General features: G+C 41.5%; 1 long non-coding RNA gene across 1 annotated transcript; it reads right to left on the reverse strand.

Moving 5' to 3' along the window:
• Positions 1-2,846: 2,846 nt before the first annotated feature.
• Positions 2,847-9,038, reverse strand: LOC125918060 (uncharacterized). The gene is made up of 3 exons (XR_007456365.1): positions 8,952-9,038; positions 5,588-5,878; positions 2,847-3,411 (listed from the first exon to the last, which is right to left on the reverse strand). It is a non-coding gene; the product is annotated as an uncharacterized LOC125918060 (long non-coding RNA).
• Between the last annotated feature and the right edge of the window lie 4,825 nt (positions 9,039-13,863).

Below are 13,863 nucleotides of genomic sequence, written 5' to 3' on the forward strand. Positions count from 1 at the left end.
GGATGAATGGCTAGATGGATGGGTGGTTGGTGGGTGGATGGATGGATCAGTGGATAGATGGATGGATGGGTGGGTGGATGGATGGATGGCTGGTGGGTAAGTGAGTAGGTAAATTATATGCATTCTTGACTTCATGGCTGGGATTTTTAGCTAATGACATAACCTACATGTTTCCATGAGTACATGAGGGTGACGACATATTTCACCCCCTCCCCCAAAATGTCCTTGAAACTTTTAGTGCTATTTCCAGCTGCTATTTTCTCTTAACTTTCATGAAACTCATTAATCTGCCAATGACTACTGCAAAAGTACAAGCAGCCTGGAGGATGACAGCAGTGTGACTTAGTTCAAAAGCCAGCCTACGGACCCTGAAGACTTTGGAAATTGTTTCTTGTTCTTTCTTCCCCTGCATTTTTTTTTTTTTTTTTTTTTTTTTTTTTTTTTTTTTTTTTTTGCCTAGTCTTGGTGTTGGGAGAAAAGAGAAGAAAACTCATCATTAGCTTAACAGAATGTCAGTGCTTTCAAACAGAGAGAGCTACATCAGACCCTGGGCTCAGCTCTCATGTTCTTAGATGCCCTGAGAAATGTGTTTCCTTGAGGTGCCCTTTAGAGCTATCGGTTCCATCTAACAAAGTCCTAGTCTCTGCCTCTAAATATCTAACTTGCTGCCTCCCTCCACACATTGAGCTTGCCTGCCTGCCACTGCAGTGCCCCTTACACTGGGCAAAGTCACCAGAATTCCATTATGAAATACGCCCATGATATAGACCGGGACTCAGGAGACCAGAGACTAAGAAGTGAAAAATTACAATTCGGATTCCTAAAACAATCATTTCAGTTTCCATAAAAGATTTCCCCACTGGAACCATTTTCACTTGAGCTTTGTCCAGCACCATTAAGCAGTGTTCTGCCTGCTCACAAGTTATAAGGAGCTCAAGAGCAGATTCAGTAACATGCATTCAGCTCCCTTTCATAAAATGTCTGCACCGCTTTCTGCATGGTAATCCATCCTAATGGAGCCTTCGTTAACCTATCTATATTGGATGAATGAACATCCCAAAGACCCCTCTCTTCAGCTTATAGAATAGCTTTCTCAATTCTCAGTTGAAGCAGGACATTTCAGGATTATAGGATTATATTTTGTGAATGCTAGTTCCTGGCGTTGGGTAAGTCCCTTAACCATCCTAAGCCTAAATTTGCTCGTGTGTAAAATGGAAAGAAAAATACTCGCCTTCCAGAGTTGTTGTGAAGATTTCTTCAGTCAGTCTATAGTTTTTGAGAACCTACTCCTCTAAGCAAGAGGAGTAGGGAGTGAGGGAGTACTGGGGTCCAAAGATAACACATGAGTGTTGAGAGGTCAGGGAGTTCACAGGTGAGAGAGAGACACAAGCCAATAACTACAACGTAGTAAGTGCTAGTGTAGGAAGTAAGAAAACTGGATTTGGAGTCATTCTGTCCTGGGTTGAAATCCTGTTTCCACCACTTCCTCATTGCATGACACTGGGAAACTACTTAAACTTTCCCAACCTCATCTTATCAATGGAGATAATGATACCTCTGTCCTGATTCTATAAGGATTAAATTAGCTATACTGGTAAAACATAGTGTCAAGACCATAAAAAGTATTAAATAGAAGAATACATTAAGTGTTATGGGAAACTCACAAGATGGACTGAGCACACATGAATGTGCCAAGCACGGTGTCTGATATGCAAAAAGCACATTACAAACGTTAGCCTGTATCGCTGTCTACATCAACTCTCCCATTCAAATAAGGTGATTGCTTAATTTATTTTTTTATTTTTTTTTATTTTGGAGACAGAGAGAGACAGAGCATGAACAGAGGAGGGGCAGAGAGAGAGGGAGACACACAGAATCGGAAGCAGGCTCCAGGCTCCAAGCCATCAGCCCAGAGCCCGACGCGGGGCTCCAACCCACGGACCGCGAGATCGTGACCTGAGCTGAAGTCGGACGCTTAACCACTGAGCCACCCAGGCGCCCCGGTGATTGCTTAATTTGAGCAAGACAAAGAAAGAACTAGAAATGGACCCAAGATCTTAGAGATGCAAGGCTGGGAGAAGATACCAGTGGCCAGCTGCCAGGAAATCTCATTCTGAATTCTCTAGGGCACAGATAAGCACAACTGCATTCACAAGGAACTACTGAGCCCCTGGGGTAGAGCAGGGGGAGGACAGGGCATAGCACAAATCCCATATCCACAGAGTATGAATATGGGACAACCATGAGTAATTCTAGCAATGACAATTCTTGGAAAGACAGGAGATATGCTGAGCCAAGGCCCTCTGATGAGCTGTGGCCTGGAGCAGGTGCACCTACCTGAAGACAGTCCATTATACAATGGTGACCACTGAGAACACGAGAGAAAATAGGGCTGATCTATTATTGTAGACACGGGTGATGCTGCTGTTGCACATGCTCTCCTACATATGAGACTTTACTGAAAGTTATAAAACACAAGTGTTTAAGACTCTTTTGGAGGCAAGTGGCCAACAAAACGGACTTAAGCAAAAAATTAAAATTGATTAGCTTGCCTAATTGATGAGTAAAACTTCAGGCATAATTAGACTCAAGAATTCAAGTGATCTCATCAGGAATCTGTCTTCCTCCACTTCTTGGTGGTCTTTCTCTGTCCTGTCTTCCTTCGAGAGTACTCTTCCCATGGAGAGGGAAGATAACCATAAGCAGGTTTATATCTCGTTCTTTAACGAATTCCAATCAAGAAAGTTCTCATTTCCGGTAGTCATAGTACAAGTCCCAGGACTCTCACTGGCTCTGATTGGTCCACCTTGAGCAAGGATGTTTTGATTGGCCAGGTCTGGGTCATACGCCTCTCCTCGCAGTAGGAATAGAGCTAGCCTATGTGAACCACCTGCCCTCAAAGGAAAATTGAGATGTTATTACTCTAAGGGTCACAAATTTGTGAACAGGTAAAAACTCCAGATATTGACTACATTTTCCTGCTGTTCTTTTTCTAGGCATCCATAGAACATCTGCAAATATAGGCAGAAGTTAACCAATCTCCTAACATGTCAGCGGGGGAAAATAGACGAACAGACTCAGAAATGTCATCACGGCAGTTAATTGTGTGAAATTTATCACCCCGATTGATCACACAGCATTTAGCTTTAACAACACCAAGCCTCCAAATTGCTGGGAGGTTTTTTTGTTTTGTTTTTTTTTTACGACTGTGAGGCAAGGTTTACCAAAACTAGCAGATATGACTGTGACTTACAAAATGAGAAAAGTAAACAAGAAACACAATTTGATATGATTTAATAAAAGATTTGTTTCCACCACTTCTCCTGGGAACCTCGGCACATTTTCTTTTTAGAGACAGTTATTATCTCTACCTTTATTGAACAAAGGCATCGGAACCCAGCTGGTGAAGATCTGTAAAGAAAATCATTCTTTTATTAATAAGGCTGTTATTAGCAAGGGAAAAAAATCCATGTTTGGGGGTTTGCACTGAAGTTACAGGCCATTTCAAAGAAATACGGCTGACTACCACCAACATTATTTCAGGCAATTTCATGATCAAATGTCCTATTAGGTTGTTTAAAATTTTTATAGAGACTGTAAATCAGAACTATTTTCTATTTGCCCTAAATATTTAGGTGCAACAGGGAAAGCAGATCAAATTAAAGGGTATTGTGCACATTTTTTACTGGGATCTCCCAGGAATATAAATCATTCCACTTGCAGTCTGGAGTTCCTGGGTAAACATGTTGGTGAGAACAACATTCGATGCTCCTCCAGTGCTCTCATTAAAAGGATGATCTGGACATTAAAACAATAAAAAATAAAAAATAAAAAATAAATGGGGCATCTGGGTGGCTCAGTCGGTTAAGCGTCAACTTTGGCTCAGGTCATGATCTCACGGTTTGTGAGTTCGAGCCCCGCATAGGGCTCTGTGCTGACAGCTCAGAGCCTGGAGCCTGCTTCGGTTTCTGGGTCTCCCTCTCTCTCTGCCCTTCCCCTGCTCCCGCTCTGTCTTTCTCTGTCTCAAAAATAAAACATTAAAAAAATTTTTTTTAATAAATAAATAAATAAATGGATGATCTGGGTAACAACAGCAGTACCAGTTTCTTCCCCACCTTCAATTTTTTTTTTTTTTTTTTTTTTTTTTTTGTCAAGATTCAAAGGATACTACTCAAACTCTCCCCAGAGATCCTAGAGGAATAAGTTTTGAACTACTTTATTCCATTGGTTCAGCCCTGAACAATACCACGAGACAAGAATCAGAGGAAGACAGGGGGGACAGACAGAGATCTGTAGACATGCCAGAAGAAATCATTCTTTCTTTTTAGAAACAGAGAGTCAATATCCATCAAATGTTAAGTTGCATATCCCTTGATCTAGCAATTTCTGCTTAGAGATTTAACCTACTGATATACTCACACATGTGCATAAAGATAGATGTTCCAGGGTACTTAATGCAGCCTTGGTTATGGTAGGAAAAGATTGGACATAATCCAAATGTCTTTCAATATGGCTCTGGTTAAATAAATTACAGCACAGCCTCACAGCGGAAAACAATGTAGCCATTAAACACAATGAAATGGGCCTCGCTGAAATGAAATGGCACCACCTCTAAGATACATTGTTAAACAGAAGAGAAGAAGGGAGATACAGAGGAACAAGTGTAGTGGAATGCCATTTTGTATTAAAAACATTTTTTTTAACGTTTATTCATTTTTGAGAGATGGAGAGAGACAGAGCATGCACGAGAGACAGGCAGAGAGAGACAGGCAGACACAGAATCGGAAGCAGGCTCCAGGCTCTGAGCTGTCAGCACAGAGCCCGACGCGGGGCTCGAACCCATGAACGGTGACATCATGACTTGGGCCGAAGTTGGACGTTTAACCAACTGAGCCACCCAGGCGCCCGCATTTTGTATTTTTTTTAATGTAAGAAAATATTTGGTTCTGTATGTTAACTCAACCAGAATTAAAATAAAAACTTAACACTAAAAAAACCAAAATATTTGTTTGTGCACACACAGAATATCTCTGAAAAGAAACCTAGGATTTGCCTCTTGGGAAGGGCCACCCTTATGTTCACTGTTACATCTTTTAGTACTCCTTTTTGAAGTTTTTACCATGTATGCATATGTAATTTTTTAAGTAAAAATTTAGACAAGGGGCGTTCGGTTGGTTAAGCATCTGACTTTGGCTCAGGTCATGATCTCATTGCTCGTGGGTTCAAGGCCCGCATCGGGTTCTTGCTGACAGCTTGCAGCTCGAGCCTGGAGCCTGCTTCGGATTCTGTCTCTGTCTCTCTGCCCTCCCCTGCTCAAGGTCTGTCTGTCTGTCTCTCTTTCTCTCTCAAATATAAATAAACTTTAAAAAAATTATTTTTAAATTTAGACAAAAAGGATAATGGTGCTTTGCAATAAATCTAACAGGAAATAGAAAAGATTTCTTGAAAAAAATTAGCAAAATACTCAGACATACATGAGATTTCTGAAAAAATGGAGAAGTACCTCACTTCCTTGAATACTATGAAAGACTGACTTACTATTTCCAACCTTTCACTCCCTGCATTACAGAATTAAATATCCTTGTACTTTTGACATTTTCTCACTGTGGGTAGAGTGTTCTTTCTGACCCGTGGTTGTCAGTCTTGGTCATGTGACTTGCTATGGCCAGTAGTGTGAGTAGATGCAATGGAAGCAGAGGCTTTAAATGTGCCTCTGTGACTCTGCTTGATCTCTTGAACTTCTGCCATCGACCGTGAGAAGATCAAACCTTGCGTAGCCAATGGTCCCAGGATGAGGAGATACATACAACAGACCTGGGCCTGGAATCAAGCAAGCTGATCCAGCAGAGCCCCACAGAATCACAGCCTACATGCAGACCTGTGAGAAAAATCATTTTCGTGGTAAGCAAAGATTTGGGGGGGGGGGGTGTATGTTACACAGTTTTATCACAGCCACATCTGACTGATACAGATGGGAAGACTAAATTACTTGCTTTGGCGCTCTCCCACCTCCTCTAGGAAATTGTTCCCGATTAACCCTACCACCACACAAGACTGTGATCTCTTCACAGCTACAGACAGATCCTTCACGACAGAAACTGTGTGTTATCACTCCCTGTGTCCCTAGACGTCTGCACAATGCCTGGCACAGGATTCTAAAACTTAAAAAAAAAAAAAATCTTTCTCTGACCAACCTCTCTAAAGTACTTGCCTGCATCCAACAGTTAGTCAGCATCATATCACACAGACCATTAATCACAATCTGTAATCATCCTATTATTTTGTTATCTTGTCTCTCTCACTGGAACATTAACTCCCCGGAGGAAATGAATCAGTGAATTCCTTACTCTGATTTTTATAAGGCTTCAGACATCTGTTGTGCCACATTCTCCAAATTTCTTAGCCTACCCTTCAAGGCCTTGCAAAAGCTGGCCCCAAACTGTTCCCAGCCCTATCACCCAGTGTTTCCCTTAAGAAATACCATGCAGTCTTTTCACCACCCACACTTTTTCTTCTTCTGAAACATTATCCAAGATATTCCCTCTACAAATTCCCTCTGGTATGAGTACGCTTTCCTACCATTCCTGCTTATCTAAATCCCGACCATTGGTATTATTTGGGATTAGGTTCAGCTATGATTTCACCGTAAAACTCAAAACACCAGTGGCCTAAAAAAGGCAAAAGTTTATCCCTTTTGCTTAATAAATTTAGAAGTAGTCAGAATAGGATTAGAAAGGCAATCTATGGCTTCAGAGGAACAGGATCCTCCTAAGTTATTGTTCTGCACTGGGTTCCTTCCATTCCTAAACTCCCTTCCTGACCCAGAATGGCTGCTGGAGCTCCAGCTATTACATTCTCATTCTCATCATTAGGGAGCAAGAAATATGGAAGAAAAGCATGCTTCCTCCCTATAAAGAAATCTGCTCCCCAGCCCAGGAATCATACACAACACAGTCACTTACATGTCGCCCAACAAAACCTAGTTATGCAGACACACCTAGCTGCATGGGAAATTGTATTAACTAGTTTGATACATCACAAACCACCAAGTCCTAACACAGTAGCTTAAAACAATAAGCATTTACCCACCACATGATTCTATGCATTGGTAATTTGGGCTCAGTTCAGCTAGGCGGTTTTTGTGGCCTTGGGTGAGTACTCATGTGCCTGTAGTTAGCTGTCTGGTTGGCTGGTCTAGGATGACCTCAGCTAGGAAAGTTTGTCCCTGATCCAAACAGGCTCCTATCATCCAGAAGGCTAACTCTGGCTTGGTCACATGATGGTCGGGCAGGATTCCACAAGGGTGAGTGGAGGTATGCAAGGCCTCTGGAGGCCTAGGCTTGGGATTAGCCCAATGTCACTTCCATTGCATTGTACTGAACAAAGCAAATCACAAGTCTGGCTTGGATTCAAGAATGGGGAAAGACTCCATCACTAAACAGGAGGTGCTACCAAGTCACCCTGCGAAAGGATGTGCGTACAGGAAGGGAAATAATCGTGGCGAGTGTTGCAAGCAAGATTCCAAAGAAGTATTATCTTTCTTGGGGGTGAGGGGGATGAGCCGGCTAAAAATTAGGTATTCTGTTACGGAAGTAGAGAGGAATGGATATTGAGGAACAGCCTGCATTCTCTATGACACCAACTTTCAAAGCCCAGGTCTAAATGCACTTCCTCCTCCTGGAAGCCTTCCTTGAACCACTGAGCTAGAATTCTGGCCACAAAAGACTATCACCTGTAAGTTTTATGACTCTCTCATAACTACTCATGGAGAGATGTTGGCCCGTGAGTATCTGTGGAGAGTGATAGGAGGTAAGCCCTTACCCGTCCTCTGAAGCCACCATGAGCTTGGACACAATCTTTGCTGAGATCCTAACATTTCTGTTGAAACAAGTACCTTTATTATTTGAAAGTAACAAATCTTTTGTTTAAATGGCAGGAGAATAAATTTGTTACTCTTGTTTTCAGCACACCCACAAGAGGAACAAAGAATCCACGTGACCCAAGGATAACAGGTCAAATACTAAAATCTAGAAGGAATCCCTTAGCACCCAGAACATAAATAGATATACACAATCCTCATCAGAAGGGGTGTTGGAACTAGTCCATGGATACGTTAGCATTTTCTTTCTCCCTCTCTAATTCTTTTTCCTCTCTTGATGACTGGAATATAAATCAGTAGCCTAGAGTCCTTCTGGTTAACAAGGTTCTCATTTGGGAGGTTGCAGCCTAGGAGGCTATTAAAAAGAGAAAGAAAAGCTTCTTCTATAAACATTTCCTGCCAGCTGCTGAGGGCTGGAGAGGAGGGGAGGGCACCAGGGTGACAGCACAGAACAGGACCATTAGGGGAAGAAAATCTGAAAAGCAGAGTAAGAAATCTTGGTCCAAGTCTCTGGCAGATGATCCATGAATAGAAGTCTAACACACAAAGAGAACCACCATCCCCCCCCCCCCCAGGCAAGACAGACAAGAGGAAAAGAGCCTTCTACCGATCCAAATGGGCCACCGCTGTCCAAAGCACAGCAGAAATCCCTGCAGGTGCCTGCAGAATGTCTTAGAGTAAAATACTTAGGCTTTAGAAGCTGGAGGAGGGGTGGCCTCATGCCTCAGCATCCTCCACCAACTCCTACAATAATGATAATAAGAACCTGCATTTGTTGGGTTATCATTGTGTGCCGGCACCACAATGAGTATCTTACGTGCGTTAATTATCTCCACCAACCTTCGCCACAATGCCACCATGCTGGAGCTACTATTCTTGCTGTTTTATCCACAGGCTTGGTGACACTCATAATTTGCCCAAGGTCATTTGTTTAAGAAGTGGAAGAGCCATGGTTCGATACCAGTTTCTCTGACTGCACAGGCCGTACTCTTGGACCTCTGCACCATCCTGCCCTTTTATACCGTGACGGAGTGAAAGAGGATGTGCCAGATACTAACAGAGAATTATCTACCTCCAAGATGACCCAGGGGAGGAAAATGCTGGTGGAGACAGTCTTTTTCATTGAAGAAGTCCTCAACTTTGAGAAAAGACATCTGAAAATGCACAAATAAGAATTAGGCAACAACAACAGTGGTAATAAATGGACTAATTATATTGTACCAGGCACTGTGCTATTTTATGGACAGTATCACTTCATCTTTAGCCATAAAAAAATTGATGCTCCCATTTTAGGGATGAGAAAACAGAGGTACAGAGAAGTCATATGGCCAGGATCTCACACCCAAGGACCAGCAGAGCTAGAATTCAAAGGCAAGTCTGAGGCCAAAGAGCAAGCTCATTTCCAGCCCCAAGGTGTCTCCCCAAGCAAGTGGGCGATTCAGTCATTTGCTGCTTCATTTTATCCTTCAAATATACATTAATATTCCCTGCATTTAGACACTGTTTTAATTCCTGATATGGGAAAGGAGCCTAGAAAGAAAACCTTCCCGTTTCCATCTGACTAAAAAAGAACAATCGCTGAGATGAAGGAGGAGTAAGGAAGGCAGACAGTTCTCTGGAGGGGGAAGATGAAAAGTTCCTGAGATCCCAACATACGTAGTCCGCCCTGACATCCTTGATCAGGAAAAGCAGCTGGAGGATGGCTGACCGGGCAGTGGTTGAGGTGGGAGCTGGGACAGGGTTGGTCGGGGAGAATCCAGGGAAGAAGGGGCAAGAATGGAGTAAGGAGAAGGTTGGGGCCAGGATCGTTTGTGGATGGCTGGGAGATGCTGGTCTCCAAGGCAGCAGGATGTGTCATGGTCACAGTCAGGGTCACTAGAGTCAATGCCTGGATTCAAACCCAGCTCCTTTCTGTACTAGCTCTAGTTATCTTACAGTCCTTTCTCCCCTAAAGTAAGTAAGTAAGTGCCTGACAAGTACCTGACCCCATATCTACTACCTGGTGATTACTACTGTAACGTATCTCCAGGGCTCTGCTAAACCTGGGATTGAAACCAGGAAGGGTGAAGTCTATGGTAGCAATAGGAATAATTAACAACAATAACTTAATTTTGTCAGTATTAGTTATCTCCGCTGTGTAACAAATGACCCCCAAACTTAGTAACTTAGTAATTATCTCACAGTTTATATTGCTCAGTTTAGTTTATCTGGGTGCCTCTGAGTCAAGATTTCTCCTGAGATTGCAATTAAGCCATCAGACATCGCAGTCTCATTTGAGGATTCAACTGGGGCAATCTCCTTCCCAAGCTTATTTCTGTGGTTATTGGCAGGCCTTGACCCCTTACCACATGGACCTCGCCACAGGACTGATTCATGATATGATAGCTGGCTTCCCTAGAAAGCCATCCTAGAACTAACACCTAAGACAGAAGTAGTTTTTTTTTTTTTTATAACCTAATTGCAGAAGTGATAGCCCATTACTTCTGCCATATTCAATTCATTAGAAGTCTAGCCCACCCCAAAAGAGAGGATATTATACAAAAACATGAATACCAGGAGGTGAGGATAACTGGGGGCCACTGCCTGGGATGCCTGCCACATGTGTATTCAATAAGACCACAGAAACCTTCAGTCATCCTATCACCTAATCTCCCAACATGAGACCTGCTTTCTCACTGAAAATCATGGTGTAGATTGAGTTCTCCATCGTTCCCAAGAATATGCAATTAAGGTGGAAAAGTGGTTTTCAACCTTTTTGGTGACATAAACCTTTCCCCAAATAAAATCTTTCTCAATATGTGGATGGATAAACATACTGTCTAATATTATAATGTATATGGTATATTATAACATGCTGTTTATATAAAACGGAATACTACTCAGTCCAAATTTTAAAACAGAAAAGAACTACTGATACACACAACACACATGAATGGCCAAACCATTATTCTGAGAAGAATCCTTTTTTTTTCAATATATGAAATTTATTGTCAAATTGGTTTCCATACAACACTCAGTGCTCATCCCAAAAGGTGCCCTCCTCAATACCCATCTCCCACCCTCCCCTCCCTCCCACCCCCCTTCAACCCTCAGTTTGTTATTCTGAGAAGAATCCTACCACAGAAGTACATCCTGTATGACTGCATTTATAGGAAACTCTAGGAAAGAAAATATATTGTAATAGAAGTAGATCAGCATTTGCCTGGGACCAGGGCTGGGAATTAATGATTAACTGGGAAGAGAAGCAAGAGAATCTTTGGGGTGACAGAAATGTTCTATATCCTGATTGTTGAGTCTCAATGAACTATACACTTAAAATGGGTGCATTTTAATGATCATAAATTACATCTCAGGAGAACTGCTCCGATCACAACAAGGATATGTGTCTATGCTATTATAAATAAATAAAAGGCCTTGGGATAGATCAGTGAGGATAGTGTGTGTCAATCCACAGAATAGAATTAATCCAGTTGTGGGCACTCACTCCCCAAATAAAGTATGAAGAAAATTTGGAGTAGTCTTTCAGTGTGGTACTGTGTAAAACCCCTATACACACACACCCCTTTTACCTGCAGTAAAAATCTACCTCAGTCCTCAAATTCTGGAGTAATCTATGATGTGCAAAGGAAAGCCTGGTTTTATAAAGAAATACTTTTCTTCTTTCCTTTTCTTTTTCTCTTCCTTTTTTTTCTTTCTCTGTCAGTTTTTCTCCCTTTATTTATCCCCCCCCCCCTTCTCTTACATCAAATCAGACCCTAGTTACTGTTCTGCAGCTTTTCTCCCAATTTGTACCTCTTGGACACCTATACAGATACACCTTATTCTTTTTAATGGCTACATTGTGTTCTGTTGTATAATATCCTAATATGCATTTAGGTAGTACTCTATTGGTAAAAATTTACATTCCTTCCAGTTGGGTTTTTTTTTCTTTTAAATTATTATATTGTCAGGATTATTTGGGACAAGAAGAAATGTCCCCCACTGGCAAAGAAATGCCACTTACCATCAGGAAAGGCCAGCATCTGACCCAATTCATGTAATATCCAGGATATTACCCATTCTGGGCAGGGCCATATTGTAGCCATCATGGAGATGGCCAGGATCCATGGAGGTAGAAGCATCCTATCTGGCCCTCCCCAGATCAACCCCCAACATCCACACAGAAGCCCGAGAAGTGAGAACCCAGCAAACAACCTAAACATCTTCTAAAAGTTGTGAAAAGATACAGTGCATTTGAGCTGTTATTGACACCTGATGATACTCATCGAAACCAGACTAATTATCAACAAGCAGCAGGTTCCTTTCACACTCTAAATGTACCAGCTCCACGCAGAAGTGATGGCTAAATTAACCTCACAGAGGCAGCCAGTGGCCTGCTCCTTTCATCTTGCTCAATGTTTAGACTAGTTCTTTCTTCATCAGCTGCTAAGGATAAATAAATGACCAGACAATACATCTTCTTCTACTTGATTGTAAGCTTTTCTGTAGAATATGATGCTAATAATAATGGTCATCTCATATTCAACCATTTACTCTACGTTGTATATTTTACACAGATGATTCCATTGAATTGTATTAATATAATATGGAAGCAGGCACAAAGAACGTAAAGTAGGTGCCCAATGTCATGAAGGTAGCATGGGTGTGCAAGGGACCGTCTGCTCCAAAGCCCCAGCCTTAGAGTAAGATGCAATTGACCTGACCACCAGGAGGACAAAATGATATATAAAGACTTCACTACCGAGATGCCCTAAGACTATGTGTATGTTCCGATGATCAAGCATACTGTTTACCACATAGAGGGTACTCAATAAAATTTGTCACGTGAATGAAGAAAACTGGGAACCCTTATAAATTCTTCTGCGTGTTACAGAAAATGACCCATGGACAAAGAACTGTGATTTGGTTGAAGAAGCTGACTTGTTTTCCTCTCCATAGGCGGTCACATGAGGTGAGTGAGGGTGAGGAAATATACGTGTGCGTAAGCTCATCTGCTTTTCTTTCCAGGCCAACCCTTTCAGAGAAGGCTGACAGAAGCACAAATGCATAGGGAAGACCTAAGAATATTCCACACTCCTTCCCCAATATCACAGAGGGATGTCACAACAAAATATCCTCCAGCGAGAAAGGACAAAAAAATGTAACTATCCAAAATGGAATAAATTAAAAAACATAATAATTCATGAAATTCTGAAACCTTAGTCATGGTTTGATTTATTCTGCAGCCACATAAACATCACAGACTTTTCCACAACTCAGAAACAAAAAGAGTTCTCTCTCTTAATGACGAATAAGTAAATCATGGCATAATCATGAAATACTATGAAGCTATTAAAAAATATAATCAACATATATTTAAGCCTGTTGAAAAATATTATGATAATTAAATTAACAAAATAAACAATAAAACAAAATATGCAGTATAACCCCATTTTTTTCACAAAATATCAAATAATAAAAAAAAGAGCCTGGAAGGACACCAAATAGAGCAGATTATGAAGAGGTTTTTATGCACAATAAGCTTATGGGTAATTTTATAAGTTTTACCTCACATATCTGTGTTTTTTAATTTTTTTCTCTAGTAAGTATGTACTGGTTGTTGAATTAAAGCCAAATTATATGGAAGCAGCCCAAGTGTCCATGGATAGATGAATGTATAAAGAACATGTGGTATATATACAATGGAATATTACTCAGCCATAAAAAAAGAATGAAATCTTGCCATTGGCAACAACACGGATGGAGCTAGAGAGTATCATGCTAAGCAAAATAAGTCAGTCAGAGAAAGACAAATACCACATGATTTCACTCATATGTGGAATTTAAGAACAAAACAAAGGAGCAAAGGGGGAAAAAAGAGACCAAGGGGCACCTGGGTGGCTCAGTTGGTTGAGCATCTGTCTCATTCTCACCTCAGGTCTTGATCTCAGGCTTGTGCGTTCGAGTCCCATGTCAGGCTCCGTGCCGGGAGTGAAGCCTGCTTG

The sequence above is a fragment of the Panthera uncia genome, unplaced genomic scaffold, assembly GCF_023721935.1.
Source record: "Panthera uncia isolate 11264 unplaced genomic scaffold, Puncia_PCG_1.0 HiC_scaffold_412, whole genome shotgun sequence".
NCBI classification, from domain to species: domain Eukaryota; kingdom Metazoa; phylum Chordata; class Mammalia; order Carnivora; family Felidae; genus Panthera; species Panthera uncia.